Genomic DNA, 21,258 nt, shown 5'->3' on the forward strand with positions numbered 1-21,258 from the left:
ACCTAAACGATGTAAGCTCTGCTGCCACTTCATACCATGTATTAGTATTCAGCAATCTAACATCAGCTAACTTCCTCTATTTTCCTTTCTACGTCATGCCACTCCGCAGCTTGAATTCTGCCATTCTAATGAATTTCACGTACTTTATACCTTCCAAAATCTTCACATACTTAACACCTTCGTGTCCTGCCTCTATCTAGGGGCTGTTTTCTCATCAGGAAGTAAAAAGACTTTCCTGTTGCTCGGCCACTTTATTCCCCATAGCAAAAGCAAAAAAATGAAAATGAAAAACACACAAAAATGAGAAAAGAAAACAGTACTAAAAAAAACTTCTAAAAATGAGTATATAAAACACTAAGTAAAACTCAAAACGATAAAAAAAACCTTCAAAAACTTAGTTCACAACCAAAAACTCAAAACTTTGATACAAGAGTAAAAAAAAACTTTTTTCAAAAATAAATAAATAAAAAATAAAAAGGTAAAGAGATTGAAGATTGAGGAAAACTTAATTAAAAAACTTTAAAATGCCGCAAAAAGAAAAAGACCCTTTAAGAGAGTAAAAATCTCTGCGCTCAAATGCAGTCAGAGACATACTTCCTCTTTTTATATTCCGTATGCTATTGCAATAATATCAAATGTCACTAAAATCACGTATGTCACATCAAAAATGATGGATACAATTTAACTTCTTCACAAAAAGCTACACATAGCCAGCATTGCAAAAGAAAAAGAAAAAAAACAGATATGACAGTGTGATTTACAATGCATATCTCTCCTCTCAGCTGAAAAAGAGGAAGTTCAAGAGAGGAAAAAAAAACCAAAACTTTCTCTTACTATTTCATGCTCCTAAAGCGGCAATAGTACATGACACAACCAGAAACAGACAATCCGAGAGATGCCTTTTTAAATTCTGTGACACATGCAGGTTGAGCTGGGAACAGACTACTGCCAATCGCACTGGACGCACCTGCGCCCGGGTTCTACCACCCCGGTCCGGACGTCCTGACTGGATCGCCGGCACTACGGGAATCTGCAGTAGCCCTCTTAAGTTATCACTACCCGTGCCTGGATCATGGGACCACCTGCCCCGGAACTCTGCGTGTTCCTCCTATGCACGGGGATCCTGCAATAACTTATCGAGCGATTTGACTTCCTGCGGTCTGTTTCTCAGCAACCATAAACAAAAGTCACTTTTTCCTTCCTCTCTCGGATTTTACACAAACACATACACGGTCCACAGCAGACACCTCCCAGGGTGGATTCGTGGCTCCGGATTTTTTACACTACCTGGGAATTTGTGACCACATCTTACCGGCAAGAGGCATAGACAAGGACTGGGCACAGGGGACTTTCAGGTAAGATGATAACATTTTCTTACCTTACTTATGGAGCTGCGCAGTCTCCTGCCCCTGTGCCAGGCCACGCTACAACTTCCGTATCTCCGGTAAGAAGGATCACGTGCTTTTCATCCGGGCCCCACGTTGGGCACCATTCTGTTATGGAAATATTAGGGTTGGATAAATATATCCCTGTGTGTGCTGTGGCCGCTCCCAATTAGACTGAGTATTTTGAGCGCTCATCAAGAATGGACTGTACACAACTGTGACAGAACAACATTCCATCAATACTGATACTTTATTGTACATACATAGTTTTATATTTTCACATAGAAAGGAGTGGTTAGGGGTTGTCAGGGGTGGTTAGTTAATTACCATATTGTCTAGCTCCTCTGTCATTGGTTATCTAAACATACATGGAATATTGTGATTAATGCTCATATGACTGCTGATTAAGCTGAGACATTTGATCAGCAGTCATCAGACATCTGACATCATTCCGCTTTTAGGGATGGAAAACCCCATATGATCTGTCTGGTTTATATTAGTTCATGTCAGCCATTTTATGATCTGTCTAGGTTATATTAGTTTGTGTCAGCCATTTTAAACCATTGATTATAATGTATATATTAGCTGTGAGCATATAAGTATATATTTGATTATAGAGGAGTATACATGCAAGTGAGATCTACATGATATATATATTTCTATCACACAGGAACAGCCCTTTTAAGACTAAACTTTTTTGCATGCCAGTCATACAGGAGGCCGTGCTAGAGATAGAAATGCCTATTTCATTAAAAAAATATTTAGAATTGATAGTCCTCAGTGGTTGATACCTTTTAAATGGGTAACTGAAAAGATGGTAGCAAATTGCAAGCTTTCAAGACTACTCAGGTCACTGGCAAGCACGCTAGAAAGATATATATCTTTCCTGTATTTCGTTAAAAGGCACTTTTAATTAATTATTATTATTATTATTACTTATATAGCACCATTAATTCCATGGTGCTGTACATGAGAAAGGGGTTACATACAGAGTTACAGATATCATTTACAGTAAACAAATTTACAATGACAATTAGCCAGGTATCTCTGTCTCATGAGCCAGAGTTTGACATACATTTCTGATATAACAGAATATATATGTCCCCCATCTATATATATAATTGTCTAATGGTCTGTTGGTCTGTAACTGAAATCCCGTGTCGCTGATTGGTCGAGGCTGGCCGGCCTCGACCAATCAGAGTTCCAAAATAAACTACATACATATGCAGCGCCCCAGAGTCCTGGTCGTTGCAGTAATGTTATTCTCCCACCAGGGGGAGTGATATTACGTCTGATGGCAATAAAGGAGATCTTCCTACCAGGTATCACAAACCATACACCACACTTCACACTCCTCACAAAAGGGTAAAACTGGTGGGCTGGATAGAAAGTAAGTGAGAAACTGACTGGGCTTTGCCCAGGCAACACCTGTCAGGCAGACAGGGGGAGAGGAGGAACATTGAAGCTGCAGACAGAGGGTCCCTGACAGTGGTGGGATCCTGTCAGAGGCCTAGATAGAAGGATACGGAGCTGCGTCTGCCCCACGTGCAGCAGCATCCTAAGGAAGGACACGAAGAGAATTGTATTGTAGAGGGTGAGAAACGAAGTCATAGCACAAGGAGATAAAACCAGAAGGAGTTCTGCCCTGTAAAAGGCTGCCTCCTTCTGAGGAGCAGATGCCGGTGGCCAGAACACCGAGGTAGCAACCATCTCCAAGCCTTGCTCCAGAGACCGACAGGACAGTCAATTCCACGTTGGCTGCCCGACCTTAATACCTAGGAGGCACGGTGGCAAGCTGTGGGGGTCAGGGCATCTCTAGGGTCCCTGTAAAAAGCCTTAGGCCATCAGTCATACGGGTTTGTCCTATCCATACCATCTGGGGGACAGAGAGGAAGACATAACATCTAGAACATCTACAACAGTTGTGAGGACCTTACCGAGAAGCTCAGCAGGGAGGTACTACAACACACAGGTGCTAGAGGAAGGCTACTGATTTCCACCTTGATAAGGGGACTCTGGATTTGCCTTCAGACCGGCTGGACTCTGCCTACTCTGTGGTCTGTACCCTGGACTGTGGATGCTGAAGTCTTCAGTAAAGGTAAAGAGACTGCAACCTTGTGTCCTCATTCTTCACTGCGCTTTACATCATCCACCATCACCACCTACACTTCTGGGAAGCCCTGGGGATACACTTCACCTGTGGGAAGGTATACCATCTTACTGCCATAACATCACCCCAGCGGACCCCTAAGCAGCGTCGGTCATCCTGACCGAATACCACAGGTGGCGTCATGAACATTTCCCCTTTAAAGACCTTTCCCAAAACCATAAAAACTCCTTTCTTTATTGGACATCCCTTGAATGGCCACGGACCGGGTCGGGCCACCGTGACATCCCCTGAACCGAAGGACCCAGTGCCGAGTACCCCATTGCCCTTATGTGGGGGCGATCCACATATACTAGAACGAGAATAACATGAAGGACCTTCTGTGAGGGAGAGAATAACATGGAGGACAGTCTGTGAGGGAGAGAATAACATTGAGAACAGTCTGTGAGGGAGAGAATTACATAGAGGACAGTCTGTGATGGAGAGAATAACATGGAGGACAGTCTGTGAGGGAGAGAATAACATTGAGGACAGTGTGTGAGGGAGAGAATTGTGAAGGGTTAAACTAAGATCAAAATTAAAGAAGGCTTCATTTTGTGCTTTTCGACTCCATCTTGCGGTTTTGAGATAAATTCTGTTACTAGGTAAAAGTTCATAGTTGTTATGAGACCTTGATTGTTTCAACCTGAACAAGGCATGAGTCTGAGGGTGTATTGTTCTATGAAGACCTTGACATACAGGCTGTCCCAGCATTTTTATAGGTGAAGAACTGTGAGCGTGTTCTTATGTTGATGGGTTGAAGTGTAATTTGTTAAGATTATGAAAAGTGCGACACAATAAACGGAGGCTCAGAGATCTGCTCGATCCCCCCAGAGACACACGTCTCTGTCTGGTGATTTTCAGTTGCCGGTAACGCTCTGTAGATCAATTTTAAAATCCCTGAGTCAACCGTGAAGGGTCACTCCAGATCCTCCCTTAACAGAATAACAAGGAGGACAGTCTGTGACAGAGAGAATAACATGGAGGATAGTCTTTGAGGGAGAGAATAACATAGAGGACAGTATGTGAGGGAGAGAATAACATGGAGGACAGTGTGTGAGGGAGAGAACAACATGGAGGACAGTCTGTGATGGAGAGAACAACATGGAGGACAGTGTATAAGGGAGTGAATAAAAATTTTCCCCATTTTTAAGTTTATGAAATGGTAAAAAAAATAAATGGTGTCTTTGAAAACTTTAAGTCATCCTGTAGAAAACAAGCTGCCATACAGCGATAGATCACTAATAAAGTTTTGACTCTTAAAATAAAGACAGGAGAAAAACAATGGCAGTGTGTCCAATGGGTTAAAAGATAAATATAAGCACCAATGTTTATATGAATACTAGATGGTGGCCCGATTCTAACGCATCAGGTGTCTACTATATAATCGTCTAATTCTGTCTGTCTGTAATGGACATCCCGCATCGCTGATTGGTCTCGCCAGCTGCCAGTGACCAATCGGCGACAGGCGCAGTCCGGCCACGAATTGGCAAGGGATTTGAACCATGCTTCGCTGATTGGTCGCACCCGGCCAGCCACGACCAATCAGTGATATTGGCGCAGTCCAGTTGCGAATTGGCACGGGATTTGAACTACGCTTCGCTGAATGGTCGTGCCCGGCCGGCTGCAATCAATCAGCAACAGGCGCAGTCCGGCTGCGAATTGGCCTGGGATTTGAATCATTCTTCACTGATTGGTCGCGCCTGGCCGGCCTCGACCAATCAGCAATATTGGCGCGGGATTTAAACACCGCTTTGCTGATTGGTCGCGGTCGGCCGCGACCAATTAGTGACAGGCGCAGTCTGGCCGCAAATTGGCAAGGAATTTGAACCACGCTTCTCTGATTGGTCGCTCCCGGCCGGCCGCGATCAATCAGTGACCAGTGCAGTCCGGCCGCAAATTGGCGTGGGATTTGAACCACGCTTCTCTGAATGGTCGCGTACGGCCGGCCACGACCAATCAGCGATATTGGCTCAAGATTTAAACCCCGCTGCGCTGATTGGTCGCGCCCGGCCGGCCGCGACCAATCAGTGATATTGACGCAGGATTTAAACACCGCTTCACTGATAATGTATATATTTTACCTGGAAAATCCTGTGTATTCATTGCATTATTCTTAAATCTTCATAAATAAACTACATACATATTCTAGAATACCCGATGCGATTCCTACTATAATGTGCCCTGTTTTGTAATACATTAAAAGCAAACAATACTATTCATCTTTTCTCTAGCCCTGTTGATCCCACACCATGATGACTTTGGCAACCCTTTCATGGCCGACTACGTCACTGCCATGCACCCCAAGTCATGGGCAGGCCAATGTCAACTGCTGGCCTCTGATTAGCCAGTGGCATGTATTGCAGTGCAGAGAGTCGGAGGATTCATTGAGCCGCAATACATTTCAGCTGAATATACCTCCTTGGATGACATCCAGTTGAAATGGTTGCTGGTGCCACCTTCATGCCCAGATGCAGCTGCATTGGCGATATGTCCGCCCCTGATGCTTAGTCCCATTTTAATGGTACTCTATAAATCAGTGGCAGACACTAACAGCTTGGGGCCCCAGTGTAAGAAACGTGTCTTGGCCCCCCTCCCTGCCCAAAATGCTGATTATGATGAGGGCATCTGGTAATGGGACCCCTGTAGCATCAGGCTCTGACAAACAAGCCAGATTGTCTGCATTATTACTGCCCTGCAAGCAGAGGCGTACATAGCAATCACATGGCCCCATAGCAAAAGTTCTATTTGGCAACTCCAAACCTTTACAAAGTATATATATGTATATTTTTTCACTGAAACGGAAATATATATACTGTATGTGTAATGAATAATTTTATATATATATATATATATATATATATATATATATATATATATATATATATATATATATATACATACAGGTGCTTCTCACAAAATTAGAATGTCATCAAAAAGTTAATTTATTTTAGTTTTTCAATACAAAAGGTGAAACTTATATATTATATAGAGTCATTACAGAGTGATCAATTTCAAGTGTTTATTTCTGTTAATGTTGATGATTATGGCTTATAGCCAATAAAAACCCAAAAGTAATTTTCTCAGTAAATTAGAATAATTAACAAAAAACATCTGCAAAGGCTTCTTAGGCTAGTTTCACACTAGCGTTTGCATGAGCTGCGGAGGGCTGCGGACTTCCTCTGTGAAGCCCCGCCCTCGGCTGCACCTCTGCCTCTAGCTCCGCCTACTTCTGCATGCGGCCGGCATGCAGCCTGTGTACCTATCGTTAACATTAGGTGCGCAGGTCGTGCCGCAGTATGCAGATGCTTCCGCATACTGCGGCACGACCTGCCTACCTAATGTTAATGATAGGTACACAGGCTGCATGCCGGCCGCATGCAGAAGTAGGCGGAGCTAGAGGCGGAGGTGCGGCCGAGGGCGGGGCTTCACGGAGGAAGTCCGCAGCCCTCCGCAGCTCATGCAAACGCTAGTGTGAAACTAGCCTTAAGCATTTAAAATGTCCCTTAGTCTGTTTCAGTAGGCTTAACAATCATGGGGAAGACTCCTGACTTGACAGATGTTCAGAAGGCAGTCATTGACACACTCCACAAGTAGGGTAAGCCACAAAAGGTCATTGCTAAGAAGCGGGCTGTTCACAGAGTGCTGTATCCAAGCATATTCATGGAAAGTTGAGTGGAAGGAAAAAGTGCGGTAGAAAAAGGTGCACAAGCAACCGGGATAACCGCAGCCTTGGAAGGATTGTTAAGAAAAGGCCATTCAAAAATTTTGGGGTGATTCACTATCAGTGGACTGCTGCTGGAGCCACCATACACAGACATATCCAGGACATGGGCTACAAGAGTCACATTCCTTGTGTCAAGCCACTCAGTCATGACCAATAGACAACACCAGAAGCGTCTTACCTTGGCCAAGGAGAAAAAGAACTGTACTGTTGCTCCGGGATCTAGGGTGTTGTTTTCAGATGAAAGCAAATTTTACAATTCATTTGGAAATCAATGTCCCGGAGTCTGGAAGAAGAGTGGAGAGGCCACAATCCAAGCTGCTTGAGGTTTAGTGTGAAATTTCCACAATCAGTGATGATTTGGGGAGCCATGTCATCTGCTGGTGTAGGTTCACTATGTTTTATCAAGACCAAAGTCAGCGCAGCCATCTACCAGGAAATTTTAGAGCACTTCATGATTCCCACTGCCGACAAACTTTTTGGAGATGGAGATTTCATTCTCCAGCAGGATTTGGCACCTATCCACACTGCCAAAAGTACCAATACCTGGTTTTAAAATAACAGTATCACTGTGCTTGATTGGCCAGCAAACTCGCCTGACCTTAACGCTATAGAGAATCTATGGGGCATATTCAAGAGGAAGATGAGAGACACCAGACCCAACAATGCAAACGAGCTGAAGGCTGCTATCAAAGCAACATGGGCCTCCATAACACCTCAGCAGTGCCACAGGCTAATCATCTCCATGCCACTCCACATTGATGCAGTGATTGATGCAAAAGGAGCCCCGTCCAAGTATTGAGTACATTTACTTAATATACAATTCAGTAGGCCAACATTTCTGATTTTAAAATCATTTTTTCAAGCTGGTGTTATAAAGCATTCTAATTTATTGAGATAATGACTTTTGGGTTTTCTTTGGCTGTAAGCCATAATCATCAACATTAACAGAAATAAACACTTAAAATACATCACTCTGTAATGACTATATATAATATATGAGTTTCACTTTTTGTATTGAAGAACTGCAATAAATAAACTGCGTATATCCATTAGCATTCTGTCCTGCTGGTACCAGCGGAGTCATATTTGCTGTCAGGTGACAACTAGTGTCAGGTATGTCAGTGAGTAGAACACTGCAGACACGGCTGACGCTATAGTTGGCACATGACAGCAAGTGTGCAAAGTGCATCCTCGTGGTTATGTCATAACTGCTGGGACTAGCAGAGCATGACCTTGTATGTATTATACTAGCTGTACTACCCGGCTTCGCCCGGGTTCATGACTGCTGTTAGCAAAATAGAATGTGCTATCAAAAATTTATTCTGCACACAAAAACCACAAAACAAATAGATAGAAATGTAATTATTAAAAGGCAAAAACTAAGCTAATAGAAGCATTTCTTAACATATATTAGCTTTGCTATACTGAGAATGTCTTTGTTGCCTATATTAACCAATCAGAGCTCAGATTAATTAACTGTAGCAAAATAGAAGCTGAGCTGTGATTGGTTGCTATTGGCAGCCTGATAAATCCCCAGCCAACAGGACGCCCTCCCCACTGGCAGTATATATTAGCTCACACATACACATAATAGACAGGTCATGTGACTGACAGCTGCCGTATTTCCTACATGGTACAATTGTTGCTCTTGTAGTTTATCTGCTTATTAATCAGATTTTTATTTTTGAAGGATAATACCAGACTTCTGTGTGTTTTAGGGCGAGTTTCATGTGTCAAGTTGTGTGTGTTGAGTTGCGTGTGGCGACATGCGTGTAGCGACTTTTGTGAGATGAGTTTTGTGTGGTGACATGCGTGTAGCAACTTTTTGTGCGTCGAGTTGCATGTGACAGGTTAGTGTAGCAAGTTGTGTGCAGCAAGATTTGTGCATGGCGAGTTTTGCGCGTGGCGAGTTTTATGTGTGGTGCGTTTTGAGTATGTGCAAGTTTTGTGTGAGGCAACTTTTGCATGTGGTGCAACTTTTGTACATGTGGCAATTTTTCTGTATGTGCAAGTTTTGCATGAGGTGAGTTTTCCATGAGTTGAGTTTTGCACGTGTGGCGAGTTTTGCGTGAGCCTAGTTTTGCATATGGCGAGTTTTGCATGTAGCGAGTTTTGCGCGTGGCGAGTTTTGAGTGGTGACTTTTGTGTTTTGACTTTTATGTGGCGAGGTTGGTGTGTGTGTGGTGAAATATGTGCTGAGGGTGGTATATGTGTTCAAGCACGTGGTAGTGTGTGGCGCATTTTGTGTGTGTGTTCATATCCCCGTGTGTGGTGAGTATCCCATGTCGGGGCCCCACCTTAGCAACTGTACGGTATATACTCTTTGGCGCCATCGCTCTCATTCTTTAAGTCCCCATTGTTCACATCTGGCAGCTGTCAATTTTCCTCCAACACTTTTCCCTTCACTTTTTCCCCATTATGTAGATAGGGGCAAAATTGTTTGGTGAATTGGAACGCGCGGGGTTAAAATTTCACCTCACAACATAGCCTATGATGCTCTCGGGGTCCAGACGTGTGACTGTGCAAAATTTTGTGGCTGTAGCTGCGACGGTGCAGATGCCAATCCCGGACATACACACATACATACATACACACATTTAGCTTTATATATTAGATATACCTGTATGTAATCTCCTGTATATAGTATATACCTGTGTGTCATATCACCTATATATAGTATATATCTGTGTGTCATCTCCTCCTGTATATAGTATATACCTGTATGTCATCTCCTCCTATATATAGTATATACCTGTATGTAATCTCCTCCTGTATATAGTATATACCTGTGTGTCATCTCTCCTGTATATAGTATATATCTGTGTGTCATCTCCTCCTGTATATAGTATATACCTGTGTGTCATCTCCCCTATATATAGTATATATCTGTGTGTCATCTCCTCCTGTATATAGTATATACCTGTATGTCATCTCCTCCTATACATAGCATATACCTGTATGTCATCTCCTCCTGTATATACTATATACCTGTAGGTAATCTGTTCCTGTATATAGTATATACCTGTGTGTCATCTCCTCCTGTATATAGTATATACCTGTATGTCATCTCCTCCTGTATGTAGTATGTACCTGTATGTCATCTCCTCCTCTATATAGTACATACCTGTGTGTCATCTCTCCTGTATATAGTATATATCTGTGTGTCATCTCCTCCTGTATATAGTATATACCTGTGTGTCATCTCCCCTGTATATAGTATATACCTGTGTGTCATCTCTCCTGTATATAGTATATATCTGTGTGTCATCTCCTCCTGTATATAGTATATACCTGTGTGTCATCTCCTCCTGTATATAGTATATACCTGTATGTCATCTCCTCCTGTATATAGTATATATCTGTATGTCATCTCCTCCTGTATTAGACCTCGTTCACACGTTATTTGGTCAGTATTTTTACCTCAGTATTTGTAAGCTAAATTGGCAGCCTGATAAATCCCCAGCCTACAGGAAGCCCACCCCCTGGCAGTATATATTAGCTCACACATACACATAATAGACTGGTCATGTGACTGACAGCTGCCGGATTCCTATATGATATTAGAAATCCCAAAATCATATTATTAGTCTGGAACAACACATGTGTGTTGTATATCACCAGACCCATCAGTTCGCTCCAAACAATATGAAAGAAAATAGGAGAAACAGGAGCATCTTTATGTAGAAAAAATACTTTATTATAACAAAAAAGTTAAAAACAGCAGTAATACTAGGAGGTTTATAGTAAGTACCATAATTCGCATATGTCAGAGGGCACCCACCCCTCTAAAATCCCCATATAAATAATAATCCAGGAGGGGAATCCCCCATATAATACAGCCTGGTTTAGCGATCAGCAAGGAGATCAAATGTTAATTCAGCAAAATACTGAGCAATAAATTAAGCTAAGCAATAAATTAAGCTAAATCAGCTTACCAGGGTGCAGGAGGGGAGATAGAGGAGCGGGGTCCCGCCAGAATAACGACCCCGACATGTGTTTCGCGGCTGGAAAGCGCCGCTTTTTCAAGGAAGTGCAAATAACAACGCCAAAAGGACCTATATTTAGCCCAGCTGACCTCCGTCACGTGTCCGTGAGTGTCCAATAGCAGCGGCGCCAGCGGCGCATGCGCACGGTCACGGACGGGTCCGTCATGGAGGCAGGGCGTCAGGCCGAGTGCGCACGCGCCGAGAATGAACCCGGAGCGCCCGCACAAAGCACTGGGATGCCCGCCCACATGAGGGAGCCGCCCACCAACCGGGCGATGCGCACGGCCACTGAGTGAAGGTGGCTACTTGGAGTCCCGGACAAAATTCATAACATAGTAGTTTATATGTGTTCAAGCAAGATGGGACATAATTGAGTCTCAAGAATGGACACCTATGTGTGGGTCTAAGAATATATATACACCAATATATAAGGATATATAACATCACATGATGGAATCTGAGGTGGGTACAGAGAATGCATCGCCATAGCAACATGATACAGTAACAATTATATAAGCTTTGCAAAAATACTGAATATCGAGCATAGATGGTATATATTCTCTAGATGACAAAAATACATAAAAAGTTAGATATATACAATACGTAGTATAGCAATGCATCAAAATTACAAAAATAATAATAAACATAGTTAAACATAAGTCTTTTTAGATGTCAAAATGCGTCTGCACCCTAAAAAAGATGGTGAAATCAATATATCCAATAAGTAACACAGATGGTATAATGGTTGATTTATACTCCCACAGATGTCCACATCCCGAGGCAACAGAAACTCCGAAACAACGGATCCAAATGGACAGGACAGAAGAGTAGCAACGGCCAAAGAAGGGCCCACAGGTAAGGACAATAATTAATACTGCAAAAACGAGAACAACAAGAGTTAAAAATAGAAAAGACGAAATAAAAACAAATAAATAAAACTAGCGAGATAATGATGAGAACCCATATGTATCATACATGAAACCAGTGAATAACTAGAGGTATGGAGCAAAACTCAAGGACTCATTGAGTCCTTTAGGGGTCACACAATCCAAAAGGACAATCCATTTCGTTTCAATCTGTGCGAGACGTTTTTTGTTGTCCCCGCCTCTCACGCCCAGGTGAAGTGCATCAATCCCCCGAACAGAAAGTAATTTTGAATTGCAATTATGGTGCAACCAAAAATGCCGGGGGAGTGTTTTTAATTCTGTCTCTGTGGGCACCGTCCTGGCCGCGTCAATGTCCCGCACATGCTCACGCACACGGATCCTGAATTCACGTGTGGTAAGGCCCACGTAGATCTTTGGACATGGGCAAGTGGCATAATAGATAACATTGGTAGTCCCACAGGAAATCCGATGTCTTATCTGAAAGGTTTTAGAACCATCACTTGATTTAAATTCCGAGCAGCGCAGGACATTGGCGCAGGCAAGACAGTGCCCACATGAGGTACAACCCGGGCGGGGGCCAGCAGTACCGAAAGGATTGTAAATAGTAGGAACATAATGGCTCCTGACTAACATGTCGCCAAGGTTCCATACCCCTCCTTGGCGTCTTGAGGGGAAGGTCACCCAGGGCAACACGCAGGGAGGGCTCGGTCCTAAGCACAGGCCAGTGTTTTTTGAGGATTGAACGCATGCTCTCCCACTCATGATTGAAGGTGGAGATGAATCGAATATGATCACCTACACCTTCCGCACGACGTCGAGTGGTAGGGTGCAATAGATCACTCCTCTGGGTTCTACGAGCACGGTCATAACCTGCTTTAATAGATCTGTGGCTGTAGCCGCGATCCCTAAACCTCTGTTTTAAATCATCGGCCTGTGCTTCGAATTTAGTCTCAGAGGAGCAAATTCGCCGCATCCTGAGGAACTGTCCGATCGGGACGGCCCTCACCGTGGCTGGGTAATGAGCAGAAGTTGCATGCAACAAGGAATTAACTGAGGTGGACTTCCTGAAAACATCCGTCTGGATGCGCCGGTCTGAATCGACCTCCAGACCGACGTCCAGAAAGTCCACACTGGTCTCACTGCAAGTGTATGTGAGCCGTATATTTTGCCTGTTACTGTTTAAAATACTCATGAATTCCTCGAGCTGGTGGACAGTCCCCCCCCACAAAAACAGAATGTCGTCAATATAGCGGTACCAGCACAGCACATGGGCAGCGGCGGGCGGGCCCCCGTCGCCAAAGATCTCCCTCTCCCAGGCGCCAAGGAAGAGGTTGGCATACGAGGGCGCACACGCCGCGCCCATGGCTGCGCCACGCTTCTGTAAATAAAATCTGTCCTTGAAGACAAAAAAATTGTGGGTGAGGATGTATTCCACCAGCTCGAGGATCAGCTCACTTAGAGGACCGTCCAGATCGGAGGCCCCCAGGAAGCGGCGAACAGCATCCAACCCATGAGAGTGATCGATGCACGTATATAAACCCTCGACGTCGGCGGTAACCAGAATTGTGTCATGATCCACAAGGATGCCGTCAACCCTCGACAGGATGTCCGTAGTGTCTCTGATGTATGACGGTAATGTCTGAACAAATGGTTTGAGGTAAAAGTCAACAAATTGACATACCGGATCACAAATCCCGTCAATACCTGACACAATTGGATGTCCCGGAGGGTTGAGGGCATCCTTGTGGATCTTGGGAAGTAGATAAAATGTGGACAATAAGTCCGTCAAGTACCTGTTTAGTGATGATATTAGCCTCAAAGGCTCCCACAAGTATATCCTGTAATTCTCGTGAGAAGGGGACCAAGGGACTGGAGGAGAGCTTGAGGTAAGTACTAGAGTCTTTGAGCTGGTGGAAAACTTCCCGCTCATATTTCACACACGGCCAGACCACCACGTTCCCCCCCTTGTCTGCCGGCTTAAACACCACATCTTTCATTTCTTTTAATTGTTTTATAGCCTGACACTGTTGTGATGTTAAATTATCATACGTGCGTCGTGAAGACAGCTTTTTAAAGTCCTCACTCACCAGCTTGGTAAAGATTTCAATTGCTGGTGATAGAGCCAAGGGGGGGAACCTGGCGGACTTAGGACGGGTGAAAGATGGAAACTTACTTATGCTTGATGTTTGTTGCTCTTCAAGCAAATCCTCCAAATCCCGAAGGGTCTCCCTCTCACAGTCACTCAGATCCCTACTGGTATGGAGTTTCTTGAAAATCTATTTGCGTGAAAATAAATGAAGATCTTTTAATGCTGCAAAATAATTAAAGGAGTTAGTTGGAGAGAATGTCAAGCCTCTACTCAAAACCTCTATCTGATTTATTGAGAGGACATGTGTAGACAAATTAATCACCCGCAGCAACCCCTGCGCATTTACCTGGGTGGCCCTCCCTCCAGTGGTCTTAGTTTTTGCCAACTGTCTTGTGGCCATTCTTTTATTATCAATGGGTCCTGTAGACATCGAACCACTGGGTTGAGATACGGCAGTCAGGTCGTCATCATAGGTAGATCTATTGCAACGTGTGGAGGTAGATCTTGATCTGGATTGGTAGTTATTCCTAGATCTAACCCGAGACCGTCCATAAGAGTGCTGCCATCTATACACTCGGCCCAGTTGTTTGTCTTGGGCATCTCGATGGAATTTCTTAGATTTGGTTGCCTGGATGTCATTAGCCCATCTTTGAAGCTCAAGATCGAGCTCATCGTTTAATTTTTTCAGGGAATCCCCTGTCATGTCGTTATGTAAGGTGGCTTGTAAGGCATCGATCTCAATCTCCATACACTCCAATGATTTCTGGTTCATTTGTTTAAGGAGAACCATAAAGCCCTTAGAACAATTGTTGATTAGATCTTCCCATTTCCCCTTTAGATCCTCATCCTCTATAGGGAATGAGGGGAACACCTGTATACGGAGTCCCCTCGGGATGAGGTCCTTTTGGATGTATTTATCCAGGAACTCATGGTTCCACCAAATGCGCGTTCTTTTGCGCAGGAGATCCTTAAAGCGTGTGATCGTCTCATGTAGCTCTCTGCTGGGCCCATCATTACCCCCTTCTATGCTAACATGGAACACCTCATTCAGTTGTGCACGCCAGGTGCGATCCCGTGCACGGAAGTCCATGATTGTAGAGGGAAAAACTGTGAAACACACAGAAACAATTAATAATATTAGAAATCCCAAAATCATATTATTAGTCTGGAACAACACATGTGTGTTGTATATCACCAGACCCATCAGTTCGCTCCAAACAATATGAAAGAAAATAGGAGAAACAGGAGCATCTTTATGTAGAAAAAATACTTTATTATAACAAAAAAGTTAAAAACAGCAGTAATACTAGGAGGTGTATAGTAAGTACCACAATTCGCATATGTCAGAGGGCACCCACCCCTCTAAAATCCCCATATAAATAATAATCCAGGAGGGGAATCCCCCATATAATACAGCCTGGTTTAGCGATCAGCAAGGAGATCAAATGTTAATTCAGCAAAATACTGAGCAATAAATTAAGCTAAGCAATAAATTAAGCTAAATCAGCTTACCAGGGTGCAGGAGGGGAGATAGAGGAGCGGGGTCCCGCCAGAATAACGACCCCGACATGTGTTTTGCGGCTGGAAAGCGCCGCTTTTTCAAGGAAGTGCAAATAAAAACGCCAAAAGGACCTATATTTAGCCCAGCTGACCTCTGTCACGTGTCCGTGAGTGTCCAATAGCAGCGGCGCCAGCGGCGCATGCGCACGGTCACGGACGGGTCCGTCATGGAGGCAGGGCGTCAGGCCGAGTGCGCACGCGCCGAGAATGAACCCGGAGCGCCCGCACAAAGCACTGGGACGCCCGCCCACATGAGGGAGCCGCCCACCAACTGGGCGATGCGCACGGCCACTGAGTGAAGGTGGCTACTTGGAGTCCCGGACAAAATTCATAACAATTTATTCTGCACACAAAAACCACAAAACAAATAGATAGAAATGTAATTATTAAAAGGCAAAAACTAAGCTAATAGAAGCATTTCTTAACATATATTAGCTTTGCTATACTGAGAATGTCTTTGTTGCCTATATTAACCAATCAGAGCTCAGATTAATTAACTGTAGCAAAATAGAAGCTGAGCTGTGATTGGTTGCTATTGGCAGCCTGATAAATCCCCAGCCAACAGGACGCCCTCCCCCCTGGCAGTATATATTAGCTCACACATACACATAATAGACAGGTCATGTGACTGACAGCTGCCGTATTTCCTATATGGTACATTTGTTGCTCTTGTAGTTTGTCTGCTTATTAATCAGATTTTTATTTTTGAAGGATAATACCAGACTTGTGTGTGTTTTAGGGCGAGTTTCGTGTGTCAAGTTGTGTGTGTTGAGTTGCGTGTGGCGACATGCATGTAGCGACTTTTGTGAGATGAGTTTTGTGTGGCGACATGCGTGTAGCAACTTTTTGTGTGTCGAGTTGCATGTGACAGGTTAGTGTAGCAAGCTGTGTGCAGCAAGTTTTGCGCATGGCGAGTTTTGCGCGTGGCGAGTTTTATGTGTGGTGCCTTTTGAGTATGTGCAAGTTTTGTGTGAGGCAACTTTTGCATGTGTTGCAACTTTTGTGCATGTGGCAATTTTTCCGCGTGTGTGCAAGTTTTGCGTGTGGCGAGTTTTCCATGTGGCGAGTTTTGCACGTGTGGCGAGTTTTGCATGTGGAGAGTTTTGCGCGTGGCGAGTTTTGAGCGGCGACTTTTGTGTTTCGACTTTGATGTTGCGAGGTTGGTGTATGTGTGGGGAAATGTGCGCTGACGGTGGTATATGTGTTCGAGCACGTGGTAGTGTGTGGCGCATTTTGTGTGTGTGTTCATATCCCCGTGGTGGTGTGGTGATTATCCCATGTTGGGGCCCCACCTTAGCAACTGTACAGTATATACTCTTTGGCGCCATCGCTGTCATTCTTTAAGTCCCCCTTGTTCACATCTGGCAGCTGTTAATTTGCCTCCAACACTTTTCCTTTCATTTTTTCCCCATTATGTAGATAGGGGCAAAATTGTTTGGTGAATTGGAAAGCGCGGGGTTAAAATTTCACCTCACAACATAGCCTATGACGCTCTCGGGTCCAGACGTGTGACTGTGCAAAATTTTGTGGCTGTAGCTGCGACGGTTCAGATGCCAATCCCAGACATACACACACACATACATACATACATACATACATACACACATTCAGCTTTATATATTAGATTACCTTATATGTCTGGTATCTACTTTATTCATTGTCTATGAAACTGATGGAAATAGCCGAGTGCAGCGCTCAGCAGCTCTATAATGAATAGAGCAGGGGTCGAGCATGCACAACTCTGCTACATCCAGGACGAGACTGCAGACCCCCTGTTCTCAGAATCTCTAGGGGGGCCAAGTAGTCAAATCCCCTGTGATCACCCATACACTATACATACATATACCATACATACATACACCGTACATACAAATACCGTGCAAACATACATACACCGTATATAAATATGCCATACATACATACATATACACATATACCATACATATACCATACATACACACATATACCATATATACACACAGATACACATACATATACCGTACATACACACACAGATACACATATGTATACCATACATACACACACAGATAGACATACATATACACATATACGTACATACAGATACACACACAAATATACTGTACATACATATACCGTACATACTTGCACACATAGACATACACATATACTGTACATACATACACATACACACACATACACAGCTAGAAACACACTCAGATTCTGTACATACACACATAGATAGACACATATACCTATACTGTACTTACACACATACTGTATATACATATACAAACACACACATACTAATCATACTAATCTATGACAACAGGTTGTCAGATGAGCCCTGGAGGAAGTCAGCCACAAAATTCAGAGATCAGCTCGAGAGGGCTCCAGAGCCCACTGTGGGGGATGGGGCACAGCAGAGAGGACTGATATCAGCCCTCTGCTGCATGCTGTGTTGTACTGCACAGTGAGCCCTCCTCCCCCTATGCCTTCTCTATGAGGAGTTTCAGCTGGGAATGGAACAGTGGAGGGAGCAGATGACACACTATAAGTCCTGCTGTTCCTCCACTGTTGTCCCCTGTGTGCTGTGCGGCCGGGGCCCCCTGACTACTGGTGAGTACTCACCATTGGAACAGAGATGGCAGCAAGTGAGCGCTCTCATCAGTCTGGTGGGGAAAGTGTTCATTGGCCAGTGTCTCTCCCTGCATCACATGCCCCCTTTTTGAATCACTGCACTCTGCGCACCGCTCTCTCCCCGACTCTGAGTATCCACTTGACTATTGGAGGCAGTGAGAGGGACATGGTGCTGATTTACACCGGGCCCCTCTCACTCCCGCCTGTAATCTTGACTGAGTGGCCCCATAGCATCTGCATACTCTGCCGCTAGGGGCGGTATGCCCTTCCACCACTGGGAGAGGTGAAGTTGTACCGGTTGCACCGGCGGTATGTCCGCCCCTGCTAGAAATACAGTAAATCCATTAACCAATGCTCTCGTCCTTCCCTTATGGAAGCATTCAGATTTAGTACCTAAGACAGCACAAGCTGTAAATACAGCCCTGATTGCAGCCTGTCTACAAAGACTCTTTTACTCTGTTTAAGATGTAGAAATTATTCTGAACAGGCCCTTTGCTAAGCGAGACAGCTCTCAGAACAGTTTTCTCCTATTATTGAAGTTTAAAAAGGCATTAACCTAACTTAAAGTAGTTCTGTACATAAGATTCTTCTGAAATGCGCCATTACTGTATTTATAAGAAGGTTTCATAATTTTTTTTTGTTTTTCTGGCATCTTGCCCACATCATCCCAGCTTATCAGTATAAGACCATATTGTTTTCCAGCCTATTTTCCTAAAGCTTTGAGCACGTAACCTACAGTTTCATACTGTAGAGCCATAGAAACTGATACGGTACACTAACGGTAGATCAGTTTGTGAAGGATACGGATCGTAATAATCTCCTACTCTATCAAAGTTACCATCCTAGAGCGGTTAAGAAATCGATTCCCCGCTCCCAGTTTGACAGAGTACATAGAATCGTAAGTGACCCAACACTGTGTTCACAACGTTTAGATGAAATGGAAGAGAAATTCTTACAGAGGGGTTATCCCTGTCGTCTATTACGACAATGTCGAAGTAATTTGAGTTCAACTAGGGATCCAGGGCCTTCTTCTAGGATCGCCTTTGTTCATACTTTTCACCCTTATATGTACAAGCTCCACAATAAAATTCAAAAACACTGGCATATATTACAGGAGAGTTTTCCAGAAATACCAGAATTTCAAACACCTTTTTTGCCCTGTTTTAGGCGACCGTGTAACTTGAAAAATAAAATTGCTAGGGCTGATATTGGCTCCCTCTCCAGTGTTTCACGTCAGACATTTTTACAGACACCACGGAAAGGTACTTTCCCTTGTTTACAATGCGCACAGTGCACGAACGTATTGAAGGGTCCAAAGATTTCCCACCCTTTAACAGGAGCTGATATCCCGATTCAAGGTGTTTTCACTTGCGATTCTAGACAAGTGGTTTATGCTATAAAATGTCCGTGTGGTAAAATTTACGTAGGCGAAACAACCCAGGCCATTAAGGATTGAATATCTCATCATAAATCGGATATCCGCTGTGGGAAGGTTCATCTTCCCATTCCATACCATTTTCGTGAAGCAGGCCATGCGGTCACACAATTAAGATTTCTAGTACTAGAACAGGTCTCTCAGAATAGAAGAGGAGGCGACATAAATAAACAATTGCTATATAGGGAAGCGTATTGGATAAACTATTTGCAGAGTTTAGAGTCCAAGGGACTAAATAGGGAGTATAGCCTCACAGGGCTTTTCTAATAAGATGTTTGTTATAACACTACTAAAAGAAATAATATGCATAAGATATATCAGATAGGTTCTGAACAGTGAATTTCCTGTCTTGAGACATATTGACTATTTTTTGTCTTTGTTTTTCTTTTTATATTTTGTGTCATTGTCTAAGGTTTTTATGTTTCCCATTCATATATCTGTTGTTATGATATGGCAACTCTATACTACCTTTAAAATATTAGGTAATATTTAATGAACGATATTCTCATAGGGCACTTTATCCCTGCAGGATATATAGATATTTTGTATAGCCAAGTAAAAGAAAAAAACAATACTCTGGTATAATTCCCTTTTACTGAATGTTTAATATGATTCTTCTTCTTTTTCTTGTTGTTCCTAGGCAGCGAATTGATTTCTCTTTTCTTATACTATACTCACCTGATCCGCACGCTCCAGCGCTGAAATATCACGACTCACTACAAACTGGAACCTTCGTTCTTCACTCTCAGGTCGACCGCTCACTTCCGCGCTCCATAACTGCGTTCCACTGAAGTAATTCAACCTCAAGACACTGCGGTGACGTATTTCCGGATGAGCCGACATCTTATGCGTTCCACCTAGCGTTCCAGGCACCTTGTTGGACGTCACTTCCGGGTTAGGGGTTATTTAGAGCGGACGGGAGATCAGGGAAGTATGCAGGGATACTACAAGCCGCTCCATGCGGTCAGAAGCCATAGTACCACTGGATTCTTTTTGCAGTAAGCACATTCGGCTTAAGGTCACAGATTATAACTATCAGGATATATAAGCACTCTTACTGATTGACGCCCCTTTTTTCTTTATATAGAACTCCTTAAGGAGTCGTTCATACACTTTTGGTCGTTTTTTCTGTTTACTGCATCCATTGGTAAGCGTTACTTTCTCCTACTTGTTCATATTGGGGAACGGTTTCTTTTCTTTTTTTGTTCTGCAGGATAGGGACCCATATTATAAATTATGTCAATTTTTGTATGTTACTGAATATAAATATTGAGTGTTTTTTTATTTAAAAAAATTTTTTTCCAGTCCTTACTACACAATGACTTATGTGGTTTATCTTTATAGTGTACATAATCCATACTGCCGTAAATGTGACAAAAAGAAATTTGTCATATTATAATGTTTTTTGTTATGCTATGATGTAA

The 21,258-nt window shown here is 43.4% G+C and overlaps 1 long non-coding RNA gene across 1 annotated transcript; it reads left to right on the plus strand.

Annotated features, from left to right (window-relative positions):
* Positions 1–12,007: 12,007 nt before the first annotated feature.
* On the plus strand, positions 12,008–21,047 carry LOC143810007 (uncharacterized). The gene is made up of 2 exons (XR_013222589.1): positions 12,008–12,099; positions 20,475–21,047. It is a non-coding gene; the product is annotated as an uncharacterized LOC143810007 (long non-coding RNA).
* The last annotated feature ends 211 nt before the right edge of the window (positions 21,048–21,258 follow it).

The sequence above is a fragment of the Ranitomeya variabilis genome, chromosome 2 (assembly GCF_051348905.1).
Source record: "Ranitomeya variabilis isolate aRanVar5 chromosome 2, aRanVar5.hap1, whole genome shotgun sequence".
Lineage (NCBI taxonomy): Eukaryota > Metazoa > Chordata > Amphibia > Anura > Dendrobatidae > Ranitomeya > Ranitomeya variabilis.